The sequence below is a fragment of the Neolamprologus multifasciatus genome, chromosome 14 (genome assembly GCF_963576455.1).
Source record: "Neolamprologus multifasciatus chromosome 14, fNeoMul1.2, whole genome shotgun sequence".
In the NCBI taxonomy this organism is placed as follows: Eukaryota; Metazoa; Chordata; class Actinopteri; order Cichliformes; family Cichlidae; genus Neolamprologus; species Neolamprologus multifasciatus.
The window spans coordinates 17,987,868-18,013,244 of record NC_140452.1 but is presented as its reverse complement, the minus strand read 5'-3'; the positions used below and the strand labels follow the sequence as shown (position 1 = coordinate 18,013,244).

The window sequence follows — 25,377 nt, the reverse complement described above, 5'->3', positions numbered from 1 at the left end:
TCCGATCAGCAAGAACCCTGTTATCATGTTTCCAAATAGGTAGATATTTTCTGCGTCCTCAATCGACAGTCCTGCCAGGCACACGACCCTCCAGTTCTGCCACCCGTCCATCGTGTATCCGGCAGGGAAAGTCCTTCCAGGGCACTCGGGCTGGAGGGACTTCTCGTTGAGAAAAGGGTGTCAATAGCATTCAGAGACCAGTTGATCAAATCCATAATTCTCTTTTAGGTTTTAGAAACAGACTGTGAGAGAGTGTTCCAGGGAAAGTAATACAAAAAACACGAGACTAGACAAGGACATAAGCAGGGAAGATAAGGGAGAGGAGAAAAAGCGCGTCCGCCTCCTCCGAGAGCCAAAGAGATATGAAAACTTCTTATCCATAATATTAACTCTTTACAATAAACACTGTCCCCTGGTGAATAAAACAAAGAAAACTGAAAACTCAGGAAAAAAACCATGGCTAACAAAAGGGACACTGAACGCATGCATCTGAAAAAGCATCTGTTGTATGAGACATTTTTAAAGAAAAGAGCAATAGAAGCTGAAAAAACTTATAAGCGGTATAAGAATAAATTGATAGGGATCATGAGAAGCAGCAAAGGAAATTACTACAGTAAACTTTTAGGTGAAAATTTAAAAAACATGAAAAACATGTGGACGGTGCTAAATAATATTGTAAATAAAGGAACTAAAGGATTGGAATATCCAAATAACTTACAAATACAAAATACAACAACTATAGTGACATAAAACAAACTGCAAATGGTTTTAATGACTTTTTTCTTGATGTTGGTCCTGGCTTGGCTAAAGAAATTGTAAAAACTGGGCACAATCTTAAAACAAAAACTATTAATGTAGCAAACTCAATGTTTATGAGGGGAGTAGATGAAGAGGAACTCCAAGAAATCAACTGACTGTGATTGATATGCACTTAATTAAAGATATTTTTGGATGTATTGTGAAACCGTTTACCTACAATCTGTCATTGCAAAGTGGTTTATTTCCTGATAAGATGAAAATTGCAAAGGTAGTTTCAGTATATAAAGCTGGAGATAAACATCTTCTCACAAACTATCGGCCCATCTCTCTACTTCTGCAGTTCTCCAAGATACTGGAAAAAATATTTTACAATAGATTAAATGACTTTATTATAAAAAACTATGTACTATATGAACAGCAGTATGGATTTAGACCCAAAAGGACCACAACGCATGCCTTAATGGAGTTTATAGATACAGTAACAACTGCTATTGAAAACAAAGAACATGCTGTTAGAGTGTTTTTAGATTTAGAAAGAAAGCATTCGATACAGTTGATCACAACCTTTTACTTAAACTATGTACATATGGGGTCAGAGGGGCGGCATTATCGTGGGTTAACAGTTACCTTAAAAACCGTAAACAATTTACCCAAATAAATGCCATGAAGTCAGAACTGAAACCCGTTGTGTGTGGGGTTCCCCAAGGATCAGTTTTGAGGGTGCTGCTTTTCATATTGTATATTAATGAGATTTCAAAGTCTTTGAAAATAATATTATTTGCGGATGATACAAACTTACTGTGCTGTGGAAGTAACTTGGAACAACTTCTGAAAGAACTAGAAAATGAATTAAATAATCTGAAGACCTGGTTTGACCATAATAAATTAACATTGAACCTGAGCAAAACAAAATTCATAATATTTGGGAATCGCACATATTCTACTAACAGTAAACTGACAATAAATAACACTGAATTAGAGTATGTGAAATAAAATTCCTTGGTGTGATAATACATCACATTACTCATATCAAAGGCAAAATATCGAAGTCTCTGGCAATTCTCTATAAGGTTAAGATCTCATAAATCAAACATCATTATATACTCTCTATTGTTCTATTATACTGCCGTACATGACATAGTGTGTGGAAGTGTGGGGAAACACGTATAAGACACACACCCATCCGATATACATTCTGCAAAAAAGAGCAATAAGGATAATAAATAAAGCTACTTCAAGAGAACCATCAAATCCACATTTTATCAAATTAAATATTCTCAAATTTAAAGATTTGGTTGACCTCAGAACTGCACAAACAATGTACAAAGCAGCGAATAAATCTTTGCCCACAACATTCAGAACTTGTTCCAAATAAGACCAAATACTCCTGAACTGAGAGGAATCCTTGTGTTCAGCAAGCCAGTAGTAAGAACAAATGTAAAATATCAGAGCATCACAGTCAGAGGAGTCAGTGTGTGGAACACCTGTACACATGAAATCAAGACATCAATACAAAAATTCACACAGTTGTTCAAAAATAATAAATTGCATGAATATAGGAAATCTTCCTCTCAGTGACTGAGTCGTGTCATTGTGTCCTCATGTTTTATAGATCAAGCCCTGAGTAACCCAACCTTAAGTGTTCATTAAGGTGTTTGTCACATGGATATAAAATAAGCTCAGAGATTAAGCAGCTGTTATAGACAGCGTGATTAGTTTATGTAAACATGCAGTTTGTTGTTGTTCTGGTTTACGTGCTGAAAATGGTTTTATTTGTGTATGTTCAATGTGTTAGACTTGTACATAGTTAAACATATATGATCAAATAATGTTGAATAATGGATATGGATTTATAAGCAATGAGATTTGAAATAAGGGGGTAGGAACAAGAAAATTGTCAACTTCATCCTACTCGAGCACACGCATTCTGCAGACAAAGATATATACATGAAAACTTGATGATTTTTAAGTTTTGTTGTTGTTGTTTTTCTGTTTTTTCAATTATATTTGCATGTTCGAAATAAATTCTATCTATCCATCTATCCATCTATCTATCTATCCATCTATCCATCTATCCATCCATCCATCCTCAAAAATTCAGATTTTAATGCTTTCGGTATAAGACATAATAAAATACCAAAGAATCTAAAACATATGTCATGTGGAGCCAAGGAATAAGTTGCAAGAAATCACTAGAATAACCTCAGAGCCACAGAACAAGGTTACACACAGCCATGAAGAACAACTCGACAAAGGACAAGGAGAGCCTGAGATAATATGTGTATAGAAAGTTGATTTTGGCAGAATGCAGACACCTGGGAGAGAAAGCTGAAGTAAATAAGACACAGGGAAGTAACACCAGGCACGCAAGACAAGGCACTACCAAAATAAAATAGGAAGTGACATAGCATGACAACCAAACATAGACGGAGACTTGATAACCTGACCTGAGGAACACCGTGGAACACAATAGAAACTGAACTAAAAACACAAAGGTTGAAAACACAAAGCTGAAAAATTAAGTAATAAAAAAACACCCTGAGGATTATTAATAATAAACAGAACCTGAGAGACTGAAAAACACCAAACACTGGGTCAGCGTCTCAGGACTGTAGCTGAAAATAAGATGTGGGACATCTTGAATCCACGATAATAATTTATCTTCAGTGGAGCCAGTATCACGTTTACATCCCTCATGCTGTAAAGACATTATAGATCAGAAAGACTGATCAGGAAGTGGCATTTAACGACTCTAAGCATATTATGTGCATCTAAGGAGAGTGTTTTTACTGACAGAGTATTATGTATGGTGCATAAACAAAGATTGCATAGTTGTGACGCTGCACAGGAGAGTCAAGCTGAGTGGAGCATCATGTAGGAACAGAGAGAGCTGCAGAAAATCCCCCCAACCAGCGTCGCGGTCAGGGGTGGTGTTTTTTATCTCTCTTTTGTTGAGCCACAGGTGGAGTGCTGCAGCTGGAATCGTGTCTCTTGGGTCGTCCTTCTCACACCTGCTACTCGTAAACTCATCTACCTGTAAGATGACTTAACAAGGGCTGGATGGTGCAGCAGATCCTTGCTAGATCATTAGCTACCATGGTGATCATTAGGTTTTCTCCCTGTGTGAATGTTTCCTGTCCACTAGTTCAGAGTTCTCTTGCCGAAGATGCCTGTTTGCCACTGTTTGGCCTCCTCTGGCATGACTTATGCTCACCGCCAGCCATCATGCGGAAAACCTGCCTGTTCTCCTCGGATTCATCCAAAGCTTTTGTTCTGGAATCTCTCTGGTAAGGTATCAAGATCTATCCTCACAACACAGATAACTCGCAGACCTCCTGGTTCAGTTCTCAGAGACAATGTTGCCACACTAATCTGCTGTTTGTTCTCCGTAAAATAATTTTAGTTCGTAAATCCTCTAAACTTGCTCCTGATGTGCTGAATCTGAATTTAGAGTCCAATTTGTGCCGAAACGTGACGTCAGCAGGTCAGAACCAGCGAGTTCAGCAGTGCTAACCACTGCACCATCAAGCCATGACTGAAATTACTGTTATCAAACTGTAGTGGCAACACTCTGGGGGAAGCTATGAAAATAAGATGCACAATGATGACGGGAGAGAGCAGGTCGGATTGAAACACACACACATTAACCACAACTCACAGCCACACTGAAACAAGAATAAAGCAGCAATGAACAGGTCGCATATGCAGTACAAGATGCTATGATGAGCCTTTGATCTCTTGTTGATGTAAGCATGAAAAAAATCAATAACTTTGTCATCTCTTACACTGTTGTGTGGCTCAACAGGTACAATGGATGTAGCTGTAAAAATACAGAGATTGTAACAAATTTTTTTAACCCTTTTCCCTCCAGTGGTCCCTGAACCAGGACAGAAATTTAGTTAACTACTGTTGTGCCTAATTTCTGTCACATAAAACCTGAGAGTCATAAGTTTTGTCCTGGTCGCGGAACACTGAACCAGCTCTTTATCCTCTCAAGGATACTTGAGGGTGCATGGGAGTTTGCCCAACCAGTCCACATGTGTTTTGTGGACTTGGAGAAGGCATTCGACCGTGTCCCTCGGGGTGACCTGTGGGAGGTGTTGCGGGAGTATGGGGTGTCTGGCCCATTGCTACGGGCCATTTGATCCCTATACAACTGTTGCAAGAGCTTGATTTGCATTGCTGGCAATAAGTCGGACTCGTTCCGGGTGGGTGATGGGCTCCGCCAGGGCTGCCCTTTGTCACCGGTTCTGTTCATAATTTTTATGGACGGGCTTTCTAGGCGCAGCCAAGTGGCGGAGGGCTTTCACTTTGGTGGCCTCAGAATCTCATCTCTGCTTTTTGCGGATGATGTGGTTCTGTTGGCTTCATCGGGTGGGGGCCTCCAGCTTGCACTGGAACAGTTCGCAGCCGAGTGTGAAGCAGCGGGAATGAGGATCAGCACCTCCAAATCTAAGGCCATGGTTCTCAGCCGGAAAAGGAGTGCCCACTCCGGGTCGGGGATGAGTTCCTTCCCCAAGTGGAGGAGTTCAAGTATCTCGGGGTCTTGTTCGCGAGTGATGGGAGAAGGGAGCCGGAGATCGACAGACGGATTGGGGCTGCAGCTGCAGTAATGCAGACGCTGCACCGGTCCGTCGTGGTGAAGAGGGAGCTGAGTGTAAAAGCGAAGCTCTCAATTTACCGGTCGATCTATGTCCCTACCCTCACCTATGGCCACGAGCTGTGGGTAGTGACCGAAAGAACGAGATCGCGGATACAAGCGGCAGAAATGAGCTTCCTCCGAAGGATGGCTGGCCTCTCCCTTAGAGATAGGGTGAGAAGTTCAGCCATCCGGGAGGGGCTCAGAGCAGAGCCGCTGCTGCTCCACATCGAAAGGAGCCAGCTGAGGTGGTTCGGGCATCTGACAAGGATGCCTCCTGGGCGCCTCCTGGGTGAGGTGTTCCAGGCATGTCCCACCGGGAGGAGGCCCCGGGGCAGACCCAGGACCCGCTGGAGAGATTATATCTCTCCAAGGCGTACCTGGGAATGCCTTGGTATTTCCCCGGATAAGCTGGAGGAGGTGGCTGGGGAGAGGGAGGTCTGGGCCTCTCTGCTTAGGCTGCTACCCCCGCGACCCGGCCTCGGATAAAGCGGATGAAGATGGATGGATGGATGGATTCACTCTCACATTCACACACTGGTGGAGGCAAACTACAGTTGTAGCCACAGCTGCCCTGGGACAGACTGACAGAAGCGAGGCTGCCACATCGTGCCATCGGCCCCTCTGGCCAACACCAGTAGGCGGCAGGTGAAGTGTCTTGCCCAAGGACACAACGACCGAGACACTTAAAGAAGTGAGGAGCTAACAGAGCTGTTTCAGACAGTGGATGCACCGAGGCCCGGTATGAGATAAACGGGACATTTTGATTTACGAATCATGCAATGACTCTCGAATAGATAAAATATGATGCTGGAAATGGTGGTGACCTTGTAACCACGCACAGAGATGGGACGATGTCATGGCAACGTTCTCGTAATGATGGCGAGTTTTGTTTCCTCTTATGATATTTTTGTTCATCCTAATTTTACACCACTTTTTGTTTGTATGCTGGAGTTTATGTTTGTTTTTATTGTGTGAAACTCTCGATTCTTGAGCTCTTTATTCTTCTAAAACTAAGCTTGTTATGATATTTGTGAGTCTCTGATTTTTGTTTTCCCACATGATTTTCTTAATAAGAAGCTTTTGTTTGATGATCCTGTGTTTTGGGTCATCGTTTTATTATCATAGTATGTTGACTTCTAATCTTAGCTCTGATCCTGTTTAGTTTTCATGGAGCTCTTAATGAGAAGCTGTGGACTCTCAGTGTATATTAAGCTCCAGTTTTTAGTTTGTTTGTTATTTCTCAGGTGGTTTAGTTCCCACAGCGTTTTTCTAATTGTTTCTTCCTCTTGTCTCATCTTTCTGTTCTCCCATGAGTTGATCCATTCATGTTTTAGTGTCTGCTTGTCTCTGTAAAGGTTGTTGACTGTTGCTGACCCTGAAAATGAGTGAGCAGTCATTTAAAAAAACAAAATAATCCACTGGGCCAGCTGATGGGGTAAGGCTGTTAGTTTGGATGGTACAACCTCAAAGTGTGGTTGCCTGTGCATTTAAAATAAGAAGGACAGTTAAGATGATTGGAGAGGCCGACTGTTCCTGCTATATACACAGGAACCTGGCAATGTAGATTTTCATATGTTTTTAAAATTGATTTCGAATTTCACTGGAAGCTGATGAAGGACAGCAAGCATAGGGGTGATGTGTGTAGTAAGCAGCCTGGTGGGCTGAATTAATGACAGGCTGAGGACGACAGAGGGGTGTGTGGGGGGGAAAAAAGACTTACAATAATCTAGGTGGGAGAAAATCAAAGCTCCAAATCATTGGGCTTTGATTTTTTTTTTCAGGGTTTTCTTAGATGAAGAAACACGACTGGACAAGCTTTGAATGTATGAGATTCAAACTTCAAATTCAGGTCAGAATAACACCAAGTTTCTTAACAGATTTGATATTAACGCTGAGCAGGCCGAGGCAATGACTGACCTCCTTAGAGAATCTGTCGAGGCCAAACACAACGTCGGTTTTGCCGAGCTAGAGGTGAAGGACATGAAATCCTTAAAAGCAGTGAAGCACTCACAGAGGCTGTTGAGGTTGTTGGCTCAACAGAAAAGTACAGCTGTGTATCATCAACACAAGCTGACAAGTAGATGTTCCAGGGGCAACGTATATAATGAAAACTCCTGAGCACTGGCCATTTCACTCTGTTTATTAAGACTTCTGCACAGTTTTGTGAATGCCTGCAGGTGTGTGAAAGGGAACTTAAATGGTAAACCAAGATGTAGATATTGGTAATATTAGAAATGACCATGATGACAATAATAAATTATACAATTAAAAGAAGGAAAAGCAGGCTTGTACAGTGCGTCTCCGTCATTGACTCACCTTGGAGGACTCTGGCAGGATTTAGTACAGCATGTTGTTATACAGACGCACTGATTGACTGTGTTTCCTGCCTGCTTGGTCAGCAGGCCTATGCCATCAGAGCGGAGCCTGAAACATCACACACTGGCTAAGTAATTGTCCCTGCTCGATACCTTGAGAAATGCCCCTGCAGCTCATCTCTCCCCTACAGGCTCCCCAAAAACACCCCATGTCACCCCCCCTCTAGGTCGACTGAGGAAACGTCAAGCCGTGGGCGCCTGATAGTATCCAGATTTAGCAAATACATTCTGATTCCTGACAATGTATAAAATTAGTATATTTATATTAGAAACCAGTGTGAAGGCTGTGAGGATATGAGCCAAGTGGGCTGCAGAACATCCTGTTATATTCATAGTTAATCAATTTTCAATTTGCTCTGTTTTGTCTCTTCTGCTCTCTGTTCTTTCTCCTCTGTATTTCTTCTTTTCCTTTCACTGGAATCCTCAGATTTGTTTCCTTGCATTCCTTTCTTCTCCTCCTTTAGTTCAATCACTCACCCCTCCCTCATCATTTCCATTACTTACTTTGCCTCCCCCCCTAATCAGTTTCTTTAATTTCCAAAATGAACCTGTTAATTTAGTCTCCATCTCCTTTATTTCCTTTTAATTATTTTTCTTTTATCCTCCAACTCTCAGTGTCAAAACTCACAAGTGTCTCCCTTAATCAATCCCTCCTTTCTCCTCCATCATTTTTGTTAATTCTTTCTTTTCTTTTTCTGTTTCTAATTTTGTGTTGTTTTTTTGTTTTGTTTTTTTAATCTTTGCGTTCTTCATCTCTTTTAATCCCCCTCTCTCCTGTCAGGCACTCTCTCCACAGCTATCCGCGCCCCCGAGGAGAAAACGCGCACCTCGGCACCCCGCCCCGCCGCGCGCCTTCTGTGTGCGTGAGTGAGAGTGAGGGACCGCGGGGAGGGGGAGTGCCAGCTTGTTTGTGCAGTTTGTTGAGTGTGCCGGGGTGAGAGAGGAAGGCAGAGAGCCGACAGTAGGGACGGAGCGCAGAAGCGAGCGCAGTTTTCTCTCCCAGGCTTTCGCACAAACCTCACATAGTATGCGTAAAGATTCGAGTGCGGACCGGCACTAGATCAGAAGGTAAGAGAAATGCTTCACACTTGTGCTCTGTCTGCGCGCAGTGTGTTTTGCTGCGGTCGTTTGCTGTGTGCACTTGCTCATGTGCCCCATGTGGGCATCACTGGCTGCCGATTCCGACCATGTGGAGCTGCCTGGCGGTGCCAAAAACTAGACTCGCAGTGACAGAGGACGTCTACGTGGAAGTGCTGTTAGTGCGTCAAAGCCTGTAAATTGGTTAGGAACCTCCGTCTTTTGTTATAAGTCAATAATCCTGATTTGAGAGAGCTGATTCTCGTTGTGAAGATATTTAAAATAAATTAATCATTGCAAGCCTTCCTCAGGCTCAGATTTCCTCGCTGCTGAAGCATCTCAGCATTGACTTTAAGTTTTTAGGAACGTGAGTGAAATGCTGAGCACTTCGCAGGGATTTCAGTGTGGGAGACGAACACGAGCATGCTGACTCGCTCCTCTGAAGTGTCTTCCAGTTTAACGAGCGCTGCTGCCCAGTGTGGCCCCGGAGGGAACCTGGGAGCGCGTGTTATGCTCGGGCGCAAGACTCACATGAGACACTGACATTTTTGCTGAAACTGCTTTCATTACAGAGAAAACTAGTAGCAAACGCTCCCGTGATTTAAATGATGTGCGACACGAATGTGCGCAGTTTGGCGCTGCTGTGTGATTGCACACGCCGCATGAAGCTGGTGTAGTAATTCTGACATTGCGCCTCTCGGCTGCAGAGACTGGTGTCAAACGACCGCAAAGAAAAATACAACTTCTGGTTGAGGTTTCAAAATAAAAGACGCTGCAGAGCAGACTGGGGGGAATTGCATCCCTACAGCCCGACTCTATATAAACTTTTCAGGGTTGCGTGATAAGCTTGTTGTCATGCGTGAACATCTCCACCAGATAACCAGAATTTACGAGCTCTAATGAACGACGAGTCCAGTTTATCTTGGGAACTGAAGCATCGGTGTTCCGGTTTATTCCGCTCTCTCTCTCTCTGTCCATCCACCCTGTCCGAGCAGCGGTTGGGGTGGTTGTAGCCTGATTGTAATTCATCAAAAGCATTCCCCACTGTGCTCCAGACGCTGTAATATTTCAACGTTTTGAACGACCAGATTTGAAATGCTGCCTTTTTTAGCGTCTTGGAATGCAGGTGCCGTTCACTGATGTTGCGTAACGGTCGCCCAGATGAGTTAAAACCGTCAATCTTATTTTGGAAACATGTATAACATGCGGAAATATAAAAGGAGAAATTAGATTTTCCTGTACAGTTCAATGTGTTAATATTGGATGTGTATACTTATGAAATATTTTGAACTTAAATTTAAATATCATCCAGGAGTTGTTTCTAAAATGACAGGTTACAATCGCACTGGAACAAACTGGTGTTTGTTTCCACACACTGGGCTTTGTGTGTGTGTCTTCATCACCATTTCGTTTTCTGCTCAAGTGGTTTCTGCTCTGGAAGGTGGAGGCACAGAGAGCAGTGATGATGAATGTAGGATAGTTTTGCATTCACTTTGAAGCCCGGCTGTAGTTTTAATGAGGAACTCCTTTGTAGCAGCCGGACTGCAGCATGCAGGCTGTGGAGACGGGGATCCTCCTCCTGTTCAGCTGCAGCGGGGCTTCCCTGGGCTTTTCCTCTCTCTCTGTCTCTGCAGTTTTCCTGGGGCTTCCCTTTTTCCCCCTGCACCAGGCTTCAGCTGATCCCTCCCTCAAATCCATCTCTCTGTCTGTGGGTGTAATTTCCCTGCTTCTCCCTCCCTCTGCCTTCCCTGGAGGAAAAAAGGCTGCAGCAAGAAACGTGCTGTAGATCCTACATGATAAGAAACGCTATACAGACGTAATGAAAGTGCAATACGACCATATCAGATACATGAGCTATTTAAACGTGATTGGATGTTTTTAATTATAACTAAAGTCATATTTCATGATTTCCCTAACCTGGGGTGATGATTTTTCTGCGTTCTTCTCGCCTTTCTGCCCTCTGTAGTCGGATATTTGCTTGCACGGCCCGCTGCGCGACTCCACCAACATATTTAGCTGCTTCTAAAAAAACATATCCAAGTGCTGTTTTAGTTTTTATAATAGCTAATGGATTATTAATCACTCCTTCTTCCTCTCTGTCTTCATCTTTCACCTCCCATCCATTACCTCCCCCCTCTGTTCTTTACTTTCACTTCTTCCCATCTTCCCTTCCTCCTCTCCAGCGTGCTTCCTCCCGTTCTCTCATCGTTTGCATCTTTTCTTTGAATTACACCTCACAACTATCGGGCGTTTGGCAGTTTCTCTTATCCAGAGGCGCTTACACACAAAGAGACTTTTGTTCCCCTGTTTTCTGCATCTTTTAACCTTTATTTACCCTGGGGGTGTTGTGCTTCTTTCATCACCGCCCCGCTTCACTCTTGTTCATTTACAAATCACACTTGGGAAAAGCTCAGGCGTAACCACGGCCCTATACTGCTGTCTGCTGAGCACGGGGCTGTTACACAACTTTGTACTTTACAGCTCGCCTGTTAAAGTGATAATCTGAAACATTGGGTAGAATAAAATGTTTGTTTTTAGTAGACAGCCGCATCAGGGAAGCTTTCCCAGTTGATGCCCCCACCTGACATGATAAACTGATGTATTTGTTTTTTGCTTTTGTTTAATACACACAACCAGAAATGTAAGGTTTCCATGGACACAGTGATGAACAGCACAGACAGGGAAGATAAAAACCCCCCAAAAACAAACAAGACAAGAGCTGCATTAAAATGTTTATGAATAACATTTTGTAAAGTTGGCATGAAAATAAACTGAAAAACCTTAAAGTCTAACAAGAACCTGACTGGCCGTTTGGTTGATGACTTATAAAAAGTCAGAAATATGATGTTAAGCACTTCAGAGCTGCAATGAATAATCAGTTTATCGATTCCACCATGGATTATTAACGAATTGTATTTTCAGACGCAAATACCAACATTTGAGAACTTTATGTTCTTTAATGTGAGAATTTGCTACAAGTCTTGGTCTTATTTTATAAGAAACTGAACTTGAGTATCTGAAAAGGTTTTTTGTTCACTTAATTTAGAGAAAGGATCTTCCTTTTACCTGAAACATTATTTGGCTTTAATTTCAAGAGCTTAATGCGAGGTCAGTCTGATATGGGCCAAATGTGGAGAATGGAAGACACTGGCTGAGGTCCGGAATGACGGAGGTTGTGAATGATAGCTATTAACAGACAATAAAATGAGAACAATGGCACATCTGGGACATCTTATGACGCTCCGACAGAAACACTAGCAGGTCAGATTGTTTTTTTGGGGGGGGTTTTTATTCTTCCATAATGATTCCCTTATCTCTGTAAGGGTTGACAAATGTCAGTGTTATAGACGCATTTGAATTTCTTTCCTGGAAATCACTGCTTAGCACCTCATTTTCGAGGGCATCATGAACCTAAAGACAACAGGCATCACTGATCAGTTAGTTCTGTCTCGGGTGTGAAAAGGCTCTTTTATGACTCAATAATCTCCCAGTCTTATACAATGACCTTTGTAACAGCCACAAATAGCAACATTACAAAGATAAAACCTGATTCTGCACCAGAAAACTCATCCAGCGAGCAGCAACAAACCACCGCCTCTGTGGTGGCTGCAAACAGAATCTGCTTATTCCTCCAAGCGGAACATTGCCCTCGAGGGATTTGTAATCAACACACTAAACAGAATAAAGATCACGCAGAGCCATGAACCAACCAGTCCAGGAACATTTTTCTCCCATATCGACGCTATCTTTCTATCGCCTAATTATCCATCTTCCTCCTGACTCTCGGATCCTCCTCCTCCTCAGTCTGATTGCTCTCATGGGAAACGTACAGGGCTGTTTTTGGTGCTTTCCCTGCTCGCTCTTTTCACAGCTTGTAATCACACAAATGATTTTAGTTGATTGCTTAAAGTTACCATTAAAAGGGGTAGGACATAAAACCTGAAAGTTATGAATACCATCAACGGTTATTAACAATATGTTCATGCCTGTTCCTTCAAACCCCAAGAATCCAGAAGAGGTTCTGGTTGATTTGGTAACATGCTGGTTGCTGGTTCCTCAAATATATTTCTCTCCTACGGCTCCCGGAGATGACGGGGTCCATTTGTGGTGCAGTTAATTAAAGTGCAGCTTGAGAGTTTTCATCAACTCCTGATGTTTTAATAAACCAAAGGATTCATCAATTCCATCATGCAAATGCAATCTCGAGGACTTGTTTATCAAAATAAGAGCGCCTTCTGAAATAAGCTCTTAATTAGCACTTCCTCATACTTTGGAATACATTTTTAATTTTCTTATATCAAGTCTGACCCGTAGAGAATGGCAGACATGCACACTGGCCAGTTCATTAGGTACACCTGCTAATACAAATATCTAATGAACTGACTGAAGTTCGGTGTATTTTTTTTGTTGTTTTCTTCAGAGATGATCAAGACGACGTGCTGCAGTTCAAACTGAGCATCAGAATGGGAAAGAAATTAGATTTTAGTGTCTTTGAACATGGCGTGGTTGTTGGTGTGGTTGTTCTGATTATTTAAGAAACATAATCATCTCTAGGTTTTACAGAAGAGTATCCAAAAACAGAAAATATCCAGTGAGCGTCAGTTCTCAAGGAGAAAATGCCTTGTTGATGTGAGAGCAGTGTTGCCAACTTAGCGACTTTGTCGCTATATTTAGCGAGTTTTCAGACCCCCTTAGCGACTTTTTTTCTAAAAAGCGACTAGCTACAAATCTGGCGACTTTTTCTGGTGTTATTGGAGACTTATTTATGACGACTTTTTGACGTGAAAGCGTGTATCGCTCTTACTCTCAACAAGCAGCGGTGCTGCCGTGGGCACCTCGCCCGTGCCAAAGCGCTCACGGGCGGAGGATAGTCCCCCCCAGCTGCTATCAGGGCAGGAGATGTTCACACCTGTGCATCCGAACTGCAAATGAATCGCGCATGAGCGAAGCCGCTGCTCCCGCACTGACTGTAACGCAGTCAGTTCTTCTTTTACTGTTATGCTGTTTTGTGGATCAGGTTTGAAACACACACACACACACAAAGTAACTCCACCAGAGTGCCTATTTCAGGTCACTTTTGCCGGTCCAAGCCCGGATAAAGGAGCAGGGTTGGAATTGTGACATTACAAAAAACAATTATTGCTAAAACAAATTTAATTCGTAGTTCTAAATAAACTCTAAATGCATTTAGGACGTTTTTTACTCACTTCATGTCTCTTCCACTATGTTATTTCTCTCTCCAACAACGTAGGTTACAATTATATTAGCATGACCAATTATGCAAATTAGGCAATGACGTCATTTAGCGACTTCTAGCGACTTTTAGGACAGCCAATAGCGATTTTTCTTACTGAGGAGTTGGCAACACTGTGTGAGAGAGAGGGGACCAGAGTGCCTGGGCTTTAGTCTCGGATGATGTGATGAAGGGATGGTGGGGTCAGAATCTGACTAACAGCATGCTTTGAGGATGCCCTGTTTCAGCCCTTCTAATTGGTGACTGTGTGATGGTGCGGGATGTTTTCTTTCACACTTTGATTCCCAACTAAACATCATTTAAACACCACATTGTATTGAGTATTGTTGCCGAACTTGTGCACCCCTTTATGACCAGAATGTAACCATTGTTTGCTTGTGTTGTCCTTTCACAGTATGCTGTGAAATATGAGGTAATATCTAGGGCTGCCACAAACAATTATTTTGATAGTCGACTAGTCACCGATTATTTTTGCAATTAGTCGACTAATCAGATCATGCATCCATCGGAAGTAAAACGTACAGCTTATTGCACCAGCAGCATCTGCTCTTATATTATAACTATCATTAGCTTACAGCTTTAAGTGTTTCAGGTATGTGCTAACTAAAAAAAAAGACAAGATGATAGTTTATTAAATTTTAATGAAATTTGCAGATTGTTTCGGTGAAGTTTAATAAACTCCTTGCTATCTAAAATATAACAGGACACCGGAGTAAATTCTCGAGCATCTCACACTTCTGATAATCAGTTGTCTGCTTGACGTATATTCAGCTGTGTAAAAACTATAACTTTAATCTCAGCCAAACCGATTTACTCAGGAACAAATAAAATACTGAAAAAAGCCAAACAATAACATTTTGAAGTTATCTAAGTGACTTATATATATTTAACCTCAGTAGCGAAAGACGGCGGTGGGTTTGAAAACGATTTGCCGGGAGTCCGGTGTTCTCACGGCTCTAGTGAGCCTTGCCCCGGCTAGCTATCGAGCTAGTGGGTAACAGACGTCTCTGAAAACGTCAGAGCGCTTTTGAAAATATGTGGTGTCTTGATAAACTGAGCAGATATTTGAGGTTTACACAGCTACATTCTCGCCTGAAAATATGTTAAACGTTTATTTTGTGACCCAGAAAGAATAATAAGAGTAATATTAAAACTAACTAGCTGCCGCCATTGTTGGAAACTGAGCTGGGCTGCGCTATGAATTCTGGGACGCTGCTTGTTCTTCTTCAGGGTTTAATGGCAGTTGGCATCCTTGTACATGCAGTGCTGCCATCTTCTGTTACAGTCCGTTATTACACTCTTAAATCCTACTACTTATTCCTGCGTCTTTTGGGATCTTACAAAGCTTCAAACGACGCGTCGACTATTAAATCAGTCGTCGACGATTTTGATAGTCGACGTAATCGTGACTAGTCGACTAATCGTGGCAGCCCTAGTAATATCTCATTTTTGGATCTTTTCTTCATGTCTATGATTTTTATGAATGCCATACTGTAGCGTTAGCTTTTCATTGGTTAAAAGTTAATTACAAGAAGGTGTTTGGCATGGATGTGTTGACTGAATATTACTTTGTAGTGTATGAACTTATTTTCTTATTATAAGAGAGGAGGAAAAAGCAGACACGGTTTTATCCACTGAGCAGAAACAACCAATCTATACCACATGCACACGCAGCCACAGCAGATTCAGCTGCAGTCATAGATGCTCAAGTATAATTTTTGTTCTCCATTCATTGCTGAGCAGTGCCTCAATTTAGCAGTGTGTCATAGCACCAACATAACACGCATTTCCTCTGGGATTAACAACATATCCTGATACTGTCTGTATGCAGCTGTGCAACGTGAAATTAACTCAAATGTTTAAAAAATGCAAAAGTCTAAACTTATCAGCTCACAGAAAAGACTGTTGTTTTGCAGATGCACTTTAGTGTGTGTGTGTCTGTCTCTGTCTTGGGACGTGAGTGCTGCTGCAGAGACTGCCTGCTGAGAAGCTCCTCAGTTCCTCTGCAGTCTCTTATTATCAAATGTGTGTGTGTGCATGTGTGGAGGCGCACACACACACACACACACACACACACACACACACACACACACACACACACACACACACACACACACACACACTCTTTGTGTGTTGTATTCTTGTCAGTTTTTACATCACTGATGCATTACGGGCCTGAGCTGAGCTGCACTGTGAGCCTGCGTGTTGGGTGTCTTGGAGAATTTCGCTTTTAGTGCTGCTCGGTTACATAACCACCACCGTAACTTTGGCACATCTTCGCTGATATTCGATTCCTCTGTCTGTCTGTCTTTAATCTGATTTGAATTAATTCCATCACCCTCTCGTTTACCCTTTCCTCCACTTTATCACTTATATTTGCAGCCTCGCTCTTCCACTCTGTTCCTCCTATCTGCTTTTAAAGCCCGAGTCGCATTAATATGAATGAGGATTATGGTGTCAGATGCATGGATGCAGCTGTTTCATTCTGTCATAGATGTAGCCGCAATTTGTTTGACACAGAATGTTCCAAGTTCTCTGATGCTAACCACCATTAGCATCAATGTCTGTGTTTTCACACATTAAAATGTGTAATTTGTTTCATAAATCGACATATTATTAATGTATGAGGAGAGCTGAATACAGAGCAATGTGCCATGGTATTTAATGATGGCTCACCATATGTGGAGCCTTCAGAGGATTACAATGATCTTTGTGATGGTGCTGCATGTTTTGGCTCTATGGTGGATCACAAGGACGGCCCAGCCGCATGTAGACGTGTCATCTGTCCTTATCTGCAGAGCTGATGTGGAACTTTGGAGCTGAGCTTGCCTGCATTAAAGTTCCATGACACCACTCTGCTGTATATTTGTCCTGGTGGCTTTAATTAAACGGTTTATGATGATATGAAATATTTTTAAGCTTTGATGATTTAAATCTTTTTCTCTCTTTTAATTTTTTTTAATCATAAAGTGTTCACCTGTACTGTTGGGCTATCGTGTGGATTTATTCAAATTCTTAGCGATGCAGCATGATCTTTGTGTTCAAATCAAGCTCTTTAGGCCCAGTTTTATTGCACTTCAAACAACATGTAAATAACAAAGAAATCGTGCAGTGGCACTGACAGCATCTGCTTGGTCTAAACAGTCGTTCCTGCTCAAAGGTCTTGCATTTACCTTTTTTTAAGGGTCTTTGAGGGTTTAAAAGGTCGCTAAATCTTCTTTCTGTCATCCATTTCTTTCCCTCTCATCTCCTTCAATGACACCTTATGCATTTATCATTTTTTTTCATTCTCTGTTGGCTCTCGTGAAGTTTCACTTTTGTCCCGTTTGCCAAATTTTTCTCCTCATCGTTGTCTTTTAATCTTGCATTCTCACCCACTCTCCTGTGTGTTCTCATTCTTGTCATTCCTCTTCTTTTTCTCTTGACTGATTTCTCGACTTTCATTCATTTCTCATAATACTATTTTGTTCTTTTACTGTTTTGTATGGCTGTGTGGTAATTTTTACCTTTTTCCTTCAGCTTTCAGAGATTTCCTCTCTTCCTCATGATGCATTCTTCATCTCTGTCTCTTTTGCCCTGCCGCCTTTTATACTTATTTTTTCCCAATATGCTGTAGTTTATTTTATTACTTTCATTTGTTTAATCTCTTTGCCCCTTAAACGCTGTTCTTGGCTCATGTGCCTATTGCTGCTTTCAGTCATCTGTAATCAGGTGTTGGTGCAGTGCAGAGGACGCTGTGCAGGGCTCTCATGTGGGCAGGTGTAAGTTGGATCATCCCTGAGCCTGTTGTGGATTTGAACATCAGCAATTTTTGGGACTCTGTGCCTCTTTTAATGGCACACCAGAGATAAAAGCTGCCCGCTCAGTGACTCCATCCTTTCTTACTCCCCCTGGTCTTCTTTCTCCAACTTCTGAGCCAGAGGTTTAACAAACTTCCAAAGTCTGAAATCCCATCAGTGCAATAAACTAAAAGTGGAGTGAGCTGGTGCACCTTCTAACATGCTCATGTTAAGAATAACTTTAGAGGTAATTGAGATGTTTAACAAAAAACAAGAAAGCTGAAGCCAAAATGTCACAGCTCAGAAAGTAGACCTGAATCCACAGCACGGACATGAAAAAGTAAAAAAGTCCATTTGTAATGTGCTTGAATCAAGTGCAGTTACAAGTAGAGCTGTTCGATATAACAATATATATCGGATGATGATATAAAAACGTCTATGGTTTCATTTTACGCTATCGTTTGTTTCGTGGTGTCGCAAAATAAACTGTTTACGGCAACATTTTCATGGTTTTGATGGTTACTGTAGTGGCTATATTAATTTCTTAAAGTTCTCTCTTTCTCTTATATTTAATATAACCACACTACAGATGGACAAGCGCCTGTTTTTATGGGTTGTCGTTAGCAACAACGACGGTAAAACCATCACATGTCCGCTTGTTTATGTTCCACATAAACCTTTCACAATAAAACTCAAGATCCTGTTGAGACTTTTCAAAATAAACTGAATCACGTGAAAAAGTATTATTGACGGATGAGAATTTAAAAAAAGAGCTGCCAGGTGCTAAAAAATAAACCTTAGACTCAAACGTTAGAACAGGCTTTTCCCCGCAGCACGCCGTGTAATAAATACTGACAAAGAAAATGGCGGCTGTTACAACTTATGTCTAAAAATGTATCGTTTCATGCTTCGGTTAAAACACTCGACTCCAGCTACATGAAGCGCAGCTGGAAACACTTCACCTACCCGAGATTCACAGAATTTACAGAAAATATAAAATTTTTTGTGATTTATATCGTTATCAGACGATAGATGTTTTATATCGGAATATGAGATTTTGGTCATATCGCACAGCCTTAGTTACAAGGCAGGTGAACAGGTCTGAAGAAATCAAGATGAAATTAAGCTCCAGGTTAGCAGGCAAGAACAAAACAAGAAGGTAAGAGGAAGAAAAGCTCAAGCACAGAACACAAAGACACATTAGCAAAGAATGAAGGATTGCTTATAGACTGCTGTATACTGAGGGAAATGATAAATGAAGTGGACTAGCAAGATGGACTGGCAGGTAGGGGTGGCTGATCAGAAACAATGAGAGTTAGCCTCGTAAAAACCAGCAACAGGAACATTTCTTTGTTGAGATACGACTGCTCTTCGACAGCAAATGAACTTAAAGCGGAACAAATGTTCCAATGAAAAATCACGTAACATGAAACTGTCCAAAAAAGGGATGGTTTCCCATGTGTTCTCATCCTGTGGATAAATAAAATGCCTTTTTGTCACATGTCACCTGCATCTGATCTAGATGTCGAAAGCACCGTTTCCAAATGTATGCGTTTTTGAGAGTGTTTTCAAAACGCTGCGTTTTCCTTCGGGTAAAACAGCGTCTCAGTGTGAACAGGAGCCAAAACGGAGAGAAAACGATGCTTTTTCAAACGAAAATGCATTAGTGTGGGCGTAGCCTCATGTTAGCTATGTGTGGTCACTTTGCTCCTTTTTTTCAGACTTCCTGTTTGTTTGTTTTTCCTTTTTGCTTTCACTCACTGGGTCGACTCAGGCAGTAAAAACTACTTAAGTTTGAAGAGCTCTGCTGCCAAAGATCAGCGTGTAGGTAAATAAGCTGCACCATTACCTTTGATTTCCTTGGTAATGAGAAAGGGCTGAAACGGCCCTGCCAAAGATTGGTAACCTGTGTGCACACTGCTTCTCGCCTTGTGGATGGAGAGCTGGATGGATGGTAGGTTAATGAGAAAGGGCTGAAATAATCTGGTGGTGTGAAGTAGAAAACCTATTGTACCTCAGTCCTATTCTACCTCCCCAACGAGTGAGATAGAATTTAGCTAGGTAAACAAATAAATACACCCTTTCCAGAGATGAAGGCATGATGCCCAGCAACGGTTCTCACCAAGCTGATTTATTAATCATGAAGTGAAAGGAAGGAGAACAAAGGAAAAGTGCTATCCTATATCCAACATGTGACTTAAATTAGGGATGAATACAACACAATCAAACCAAAATAAGAAGGAAAAATAGATCTCTAAATGTCATTTTATCAGACTGGACTTTAATAAGTGAGACTGCTGAGTGCTCTTTATGTGAAACTGCTTGATCGTTGGTGTAAACACGAACACACTGGTTCTCTATTTTAATAATAAACCTGAATGAATGATTATTTTTGCATAAACCAAACAGGTGATAACAAACTCCACTCTGATAATTCTGTTGCACAAACAAACATTTCTAATGTACAGATTACAGCACACCAGATAGGATCTTATAGATGTATTAAAAAATTTTCTTTAAATCTCTGAATAGGAAAAGACTTATCAACAAAAATCCTGATCTTTTTTTTTTTTTTAAGACTTGGTGTGTTTCATCCTCCTTTTTAAATAATCATCAAACTATTTTCAGCCTCTGCTGAAGGCAGTCATCCAAAATGTAAATGTCATCTTGGGATAAAAACCATTACTTATCATGCTCTGATGAAAGACCCTCCCACTCTCTCGCTCTCTCTCCTCTTTGTGATTGATAGATTCTGTGCAGTTATTTTTTGGGCCTCCTCTTCCTCCACTGCCCTTCATTCCCTCCCTCCTTCCTTCTCACATCATCCACCCTCAAGTTACTCTGGTCTGACCTCCCTCACACCCTCACTTTGCCTCTTTCTGCAATCAACAGGGAATAAAAGTGTCCGCTTGTGCATTTCTTTCTCCCGAGGGGTCAGCAGAACAAGAAAGAGAGTCATTAGTGGTTAGTGATGTCATACGTTAGCATGCAGCCCTCATCCCTGCTTACAGCAGGCTGATGTTCGCTCTGCAGCTGCAGACATCTGAGCATCATTTAATGTGGATGTTAAAGGGTTTCTGTTTCCACCGTTTCAGTTAAGTAGATTTTAGCCCGTATGCCATTTGTGTGCGCCGAATGACTCAATACACAAACACTAACTTTGCACGAACATCTGGTGCAATACACGCTCCTGTCAGTGGTATCACATCACATGGTAGTAACACACCAAGACAGCCAAGGATGCTGCAGCTTAGGCAGTAAAGAAAAAACACGACTTCCTGTAAACAACCTAACAAATCGCAGTGATTGGAATATGAGGAAACACACAATGGTCTTCAAAATGAACACTGCTACAACTATTATTGCCTTTTTAATATTATGTACAGACTTCCAAAACACCATAAATCCCAAAATGCTCAGGATTCAAATGAAAACTGAGATCTCTTCAAACTCTAAAGAATCTTGACGAGTGTTTAAACTAGAACAGGAATTATATGGTTCGTTTAAGCAGGATTTATGATGCTAATGTTTTATGATACTTGGTTTATTTTCCCTGTTTTAATAAACTGGAGTATATCTCATGCTGTCGTGTTCTGATACTTTAAAGCTCTTCAACAAGTAGATGATTTAATTAAACGGTGAAGTGTCAGTGACTGTTTTAAAAGTATTAAACATATAGCTCAACAGTGAAGTGCCATAAAGATTACGGGTGATTCGCAGCGTGTCCCTGGATGTACTGATGCATTTTTACACTCTTTGCTGTAACTGTGGGATACAAACAACAAACTTTTGAAAATTTTAAAGCCCGCAGATATTATTTGATCTTTTCTAAAGGAGCTCTGTGGGCGTTCTTGTGGAGAAGACTCCGACTTTGTTCTTTTTGTTTGTGCTCTGCCAGCATGAGAGTGAACATGCATTAACTCTGCTGCTAGAGTTGAATACTTATGAGACAGTTCTGCAAAATAAGGTTTTTATTTTTACCTCTACTGGCAACATTTTCACGGCTCTCTTTCTACAAATATACACTCACCATCCACTTCATTAGGTACACCTGTCGAGCTGCTTGTTATAGGAAACATCTATCGGTCAGTCGGCAACTCAGTGCATTTGGGTATGGAGACACGGTGAAGATGACCTGCTGAATTGAAAATATCAGTGAGCAGGGGGAAAATGCCTTCCTGATGTCACAGGAGAATGGCGAGGAGGCCTTGAACTGGTTACAAATAATCACTCGTTACAACCAAGCCTGGTTCTTTTGGGATTTTTTTTGGGACTCCCAGTTGTTGCCAGGCAGGAGATTGTCTGTCTGATCTTTGGAGTTTTCACTTCAATGCTGTGCGATCTTTACCTGTGGGATAACTGTTGATACAAACCAGTGCTTTATAAATAAAAAGGAACTGAATTAACCTCACAGTGAGCTGTTGCTATTTGAAGCTACAAGTTATGAATGTTTGATGATTCAAAGAGTTTTTCTGCAACTTTTTTGTTTCATTTGTTATGAATGAAGCTCAACTGATTCCTTTGATCTGACCTGTCATTGTTTTTATGAAGAGATGTGCATAATGAATATATTTGATAAAACATACAGACACATTGTTCCTATTCAACAGATTGCCGTGTTCGCTTTTAACATATGGGAGAAACTGAGCCTGCTGAGATGAGCAGTGCACCCTGCAACAGCGCCAAGCACGCACATGCACATACACACACGCGCATGCACACACACCTCTCTACCTTACTGGTCCACCCACCTAAACTCATTGGTCCAAGCCCAGGAACTGTTGCACCAGCTGGCGTCATGTTGGCTGCTGTCCTTATGTAACAGGGGTGTGCTCACGTAATCTTTTTCGATTGTTTTCCGTTTCGTCACAAATCCACATCCTGACTTGAGCTGTGCCCTTGATGACGTAGACACACGAAGACTTTCATGAAGAAGGAACAAAACAAACAGCATACAAAATGAGGACACTTTTCAAGAAAATTCACTCAATCTCTGTTAAAAAACGATGTCCATCTTCTTTGTCTTTCATTAAGGGGACATTTGTGCATAATTATTCATCACGTAGTCCCTCCTGGCTATGTAATGTGTAGTTATACATATATATTTATATTTTATTTATATATTTATATACAGTTTTTCTTGTGAGAAATTGAACTGAAACTGGTCATCCAAAAGATTTTGCTAAAGCTTTTTGTTGCTTCTTTCATGAATCTCTCAGGGTCTCAGTATTGAGCTGTTACGCTGTCTGAAGCAGCTTTTTTTTATCTTTCTTGTGAATTAAGCTTTGATGTTAATGTTTTTTAAAGATAAAATATGCAAATATGCAATTCTTGGCATATGTGCAAGACTGGGTAATAGGTGGGGGAAACATTATGCTTATGCTGCTGTCTCACTGGAGTTTGACGATGCTGCTGTGGTGGTGGAGACGTCTGTAAGTGTGCTGGTGGGAGAGGCGATGGGGGGATGCAGTATCTTGCAATAGGCCATTTTATTTATGGAATTCATGCATTATGTTCTGTGTGGTGTCTGAAGTACATATTTGTGTCAAGTGTTCAGAGAGCTGCTTGTGGTACTATGGCTGTAATGGAACTGTACATGCATGAAGCTACATTTTCCTACGGGCGGCAATAACGGCTAATCTCCTCTGGGTCAAAACTTGAATTTGTTCTCCTGCTTCTCCCCTTACATTTCCCTTTTAGATGTTTTCTTCCAGTAGCTCTGTGTTATATCTCGGGCTGGGAGTCACCAGTCATGCCATGATATTATCACAATACTTCAATCACAGTATAACACATTGACGAGTGATTGATCACCTTTTTTCAAAGTCACATTTCCACACTAAGGTAAAATTAGCTTGCTTCAGTTTTTTTCTTTTAGCTCTAAAATGTAATTGTCAAGGACACTCACACACAACCAACCATAAAGTGACCAGATGGAGTCCGACCGCTATCAGTCTGATATCAGTGTGTGATTGAATGGGGTCAAACTGCCAATTAGATGCAATCTGTTTCTCATAATGTAACAATTAACTGTGATAAATTGTTGAAAATCACATAAATGTTTCTGCCTGCAAATTCACAACGTAACAAAATAACTGTTACGTTTGCACTCAGTAACCTTCCTGCTCTATAGCAATATAACCGAAATACAAACAACCAATCAGGTCGAGTCTCCTCGAGTTCTGCTCATTGACAAAGACTCCTTCTGATGATGGCGACATGTTGGCATCCATCTGCATTCATGAATCATTATGAAGCATTATTTGCAAGCAGGATCCTTTGTGTAAAATATGGACCAGTTCAAAAAGGAGAGTGATGTTTGTTCTGTGACAGTTTGAGGTGACATGGCACAGAGCAGGTGGATGGAGTAGACTGGGAAGTAACAGTGGAAGCTGCCTGGACATGTTGGGAAGATGAGAACAAATAGAGAATGTTTGATCATACTTTGTAGAACTGCAACTCAATAGAAAGCAACGTTTGAGCACTGGTTCCTGATTTTTATGCAAGAATAACAAGAGTGCATGTTCAGGCTTGAATGGGACACTAAGAGTAATGGAAAGTATTCATAATTGAAAGGACCTTTTCACAGATTGATTGGTGGCTTGTATCTGATTTGTTTAAACGACTTGCAAATATAGCTTTTCTTGAGCAGAAATCTTAATTCATCAAGTATGATCAACGATTTCTGCCATTAAAAACAAAAAAGAATTGGCTCACGTAGTTGCATTAAACCCAACAATCAGCTCCTTAGTGCTGGAATATTCTGTTTCCTCATCTTCCTCCTACTCTGCACTGATCATTATAATTAGATTGAAGTCCTTTTCAACCACAATCTCATCAAATCTTCACACAAACACACGCACACACTGCAGCTGGTTATTGCTTTTTAAAGTCCGTCCTCCTCCGCACATCCACACACTGACTCATCGTGGATACACTGTGACCACATCGAATCCCGTCAATGACCTCGTTAAACCCTCTTTGAACGTGCAGCTGAGTGTATGTGTGTGTGTTTATATGTGCGTCATTTGCGTTGTCAGTATATCCATAATCCACAGTCGGATGCTTTCTTCATTCTGCCCTCTCTGGCTCCAGCAGTTATATTTTTAATTAACTGAAAAATCACATATTGGCTCCTGCAGATGCTGCAAATTGAGTTTTCAAAATCAGGATCTGGCTAAAACATTTTTTTCCACCAGACTTTGTTTTAGCATCACTTTTCTGTTACACAACAACATCGCTGTAGAGCGGACACGCTGCACATTTTTCCAGACTCTAATTAAAACCCTGCTTACATTAGATAATTATACTTTCTTAAAATAAAACGATGCATCTCTGCAATTACAGATAATCAGACTTTGTGAAGAATATAACACAGAGTGATAATCGGCTGCCTTTCCAGAGAGCCTTTCTGCCTATTCCACCATCTTGGACTGCAGCTAGTGCTCGGTAATCTCATTGTAATGGTACATGAACCAGGTCTCCACCTTC

At 41.3% G+C, this 25,377-nt stretch overlaps 1 protein-coding gene across 4 annotated transcripts in view; it reads left to right on the top strand.

Moving 5' to 3' along the window:
• The first annotated feature begins 8,649 nt into the window (after window positions 1-8,649).
• The window catches only part of slc8a2b (solute carrier family 8 member 2b), a 244,572-nt gene continuing 227,844 nt past the window's right edge, over window positions 8,650-25,377 (top strand). For all 4 annotated transcript variants that reach the window (XM_085130533.1, XM_085130532.1, XM_085130534.1 and 1 more), the window contains exon 1: window positions 8,650-8,844. The gene's annotated coding sequence lies outside the window, so the exon portion shown is untranslated. The remainder of the gene's footprint in view (window positions 8,845-25,377) is intronic.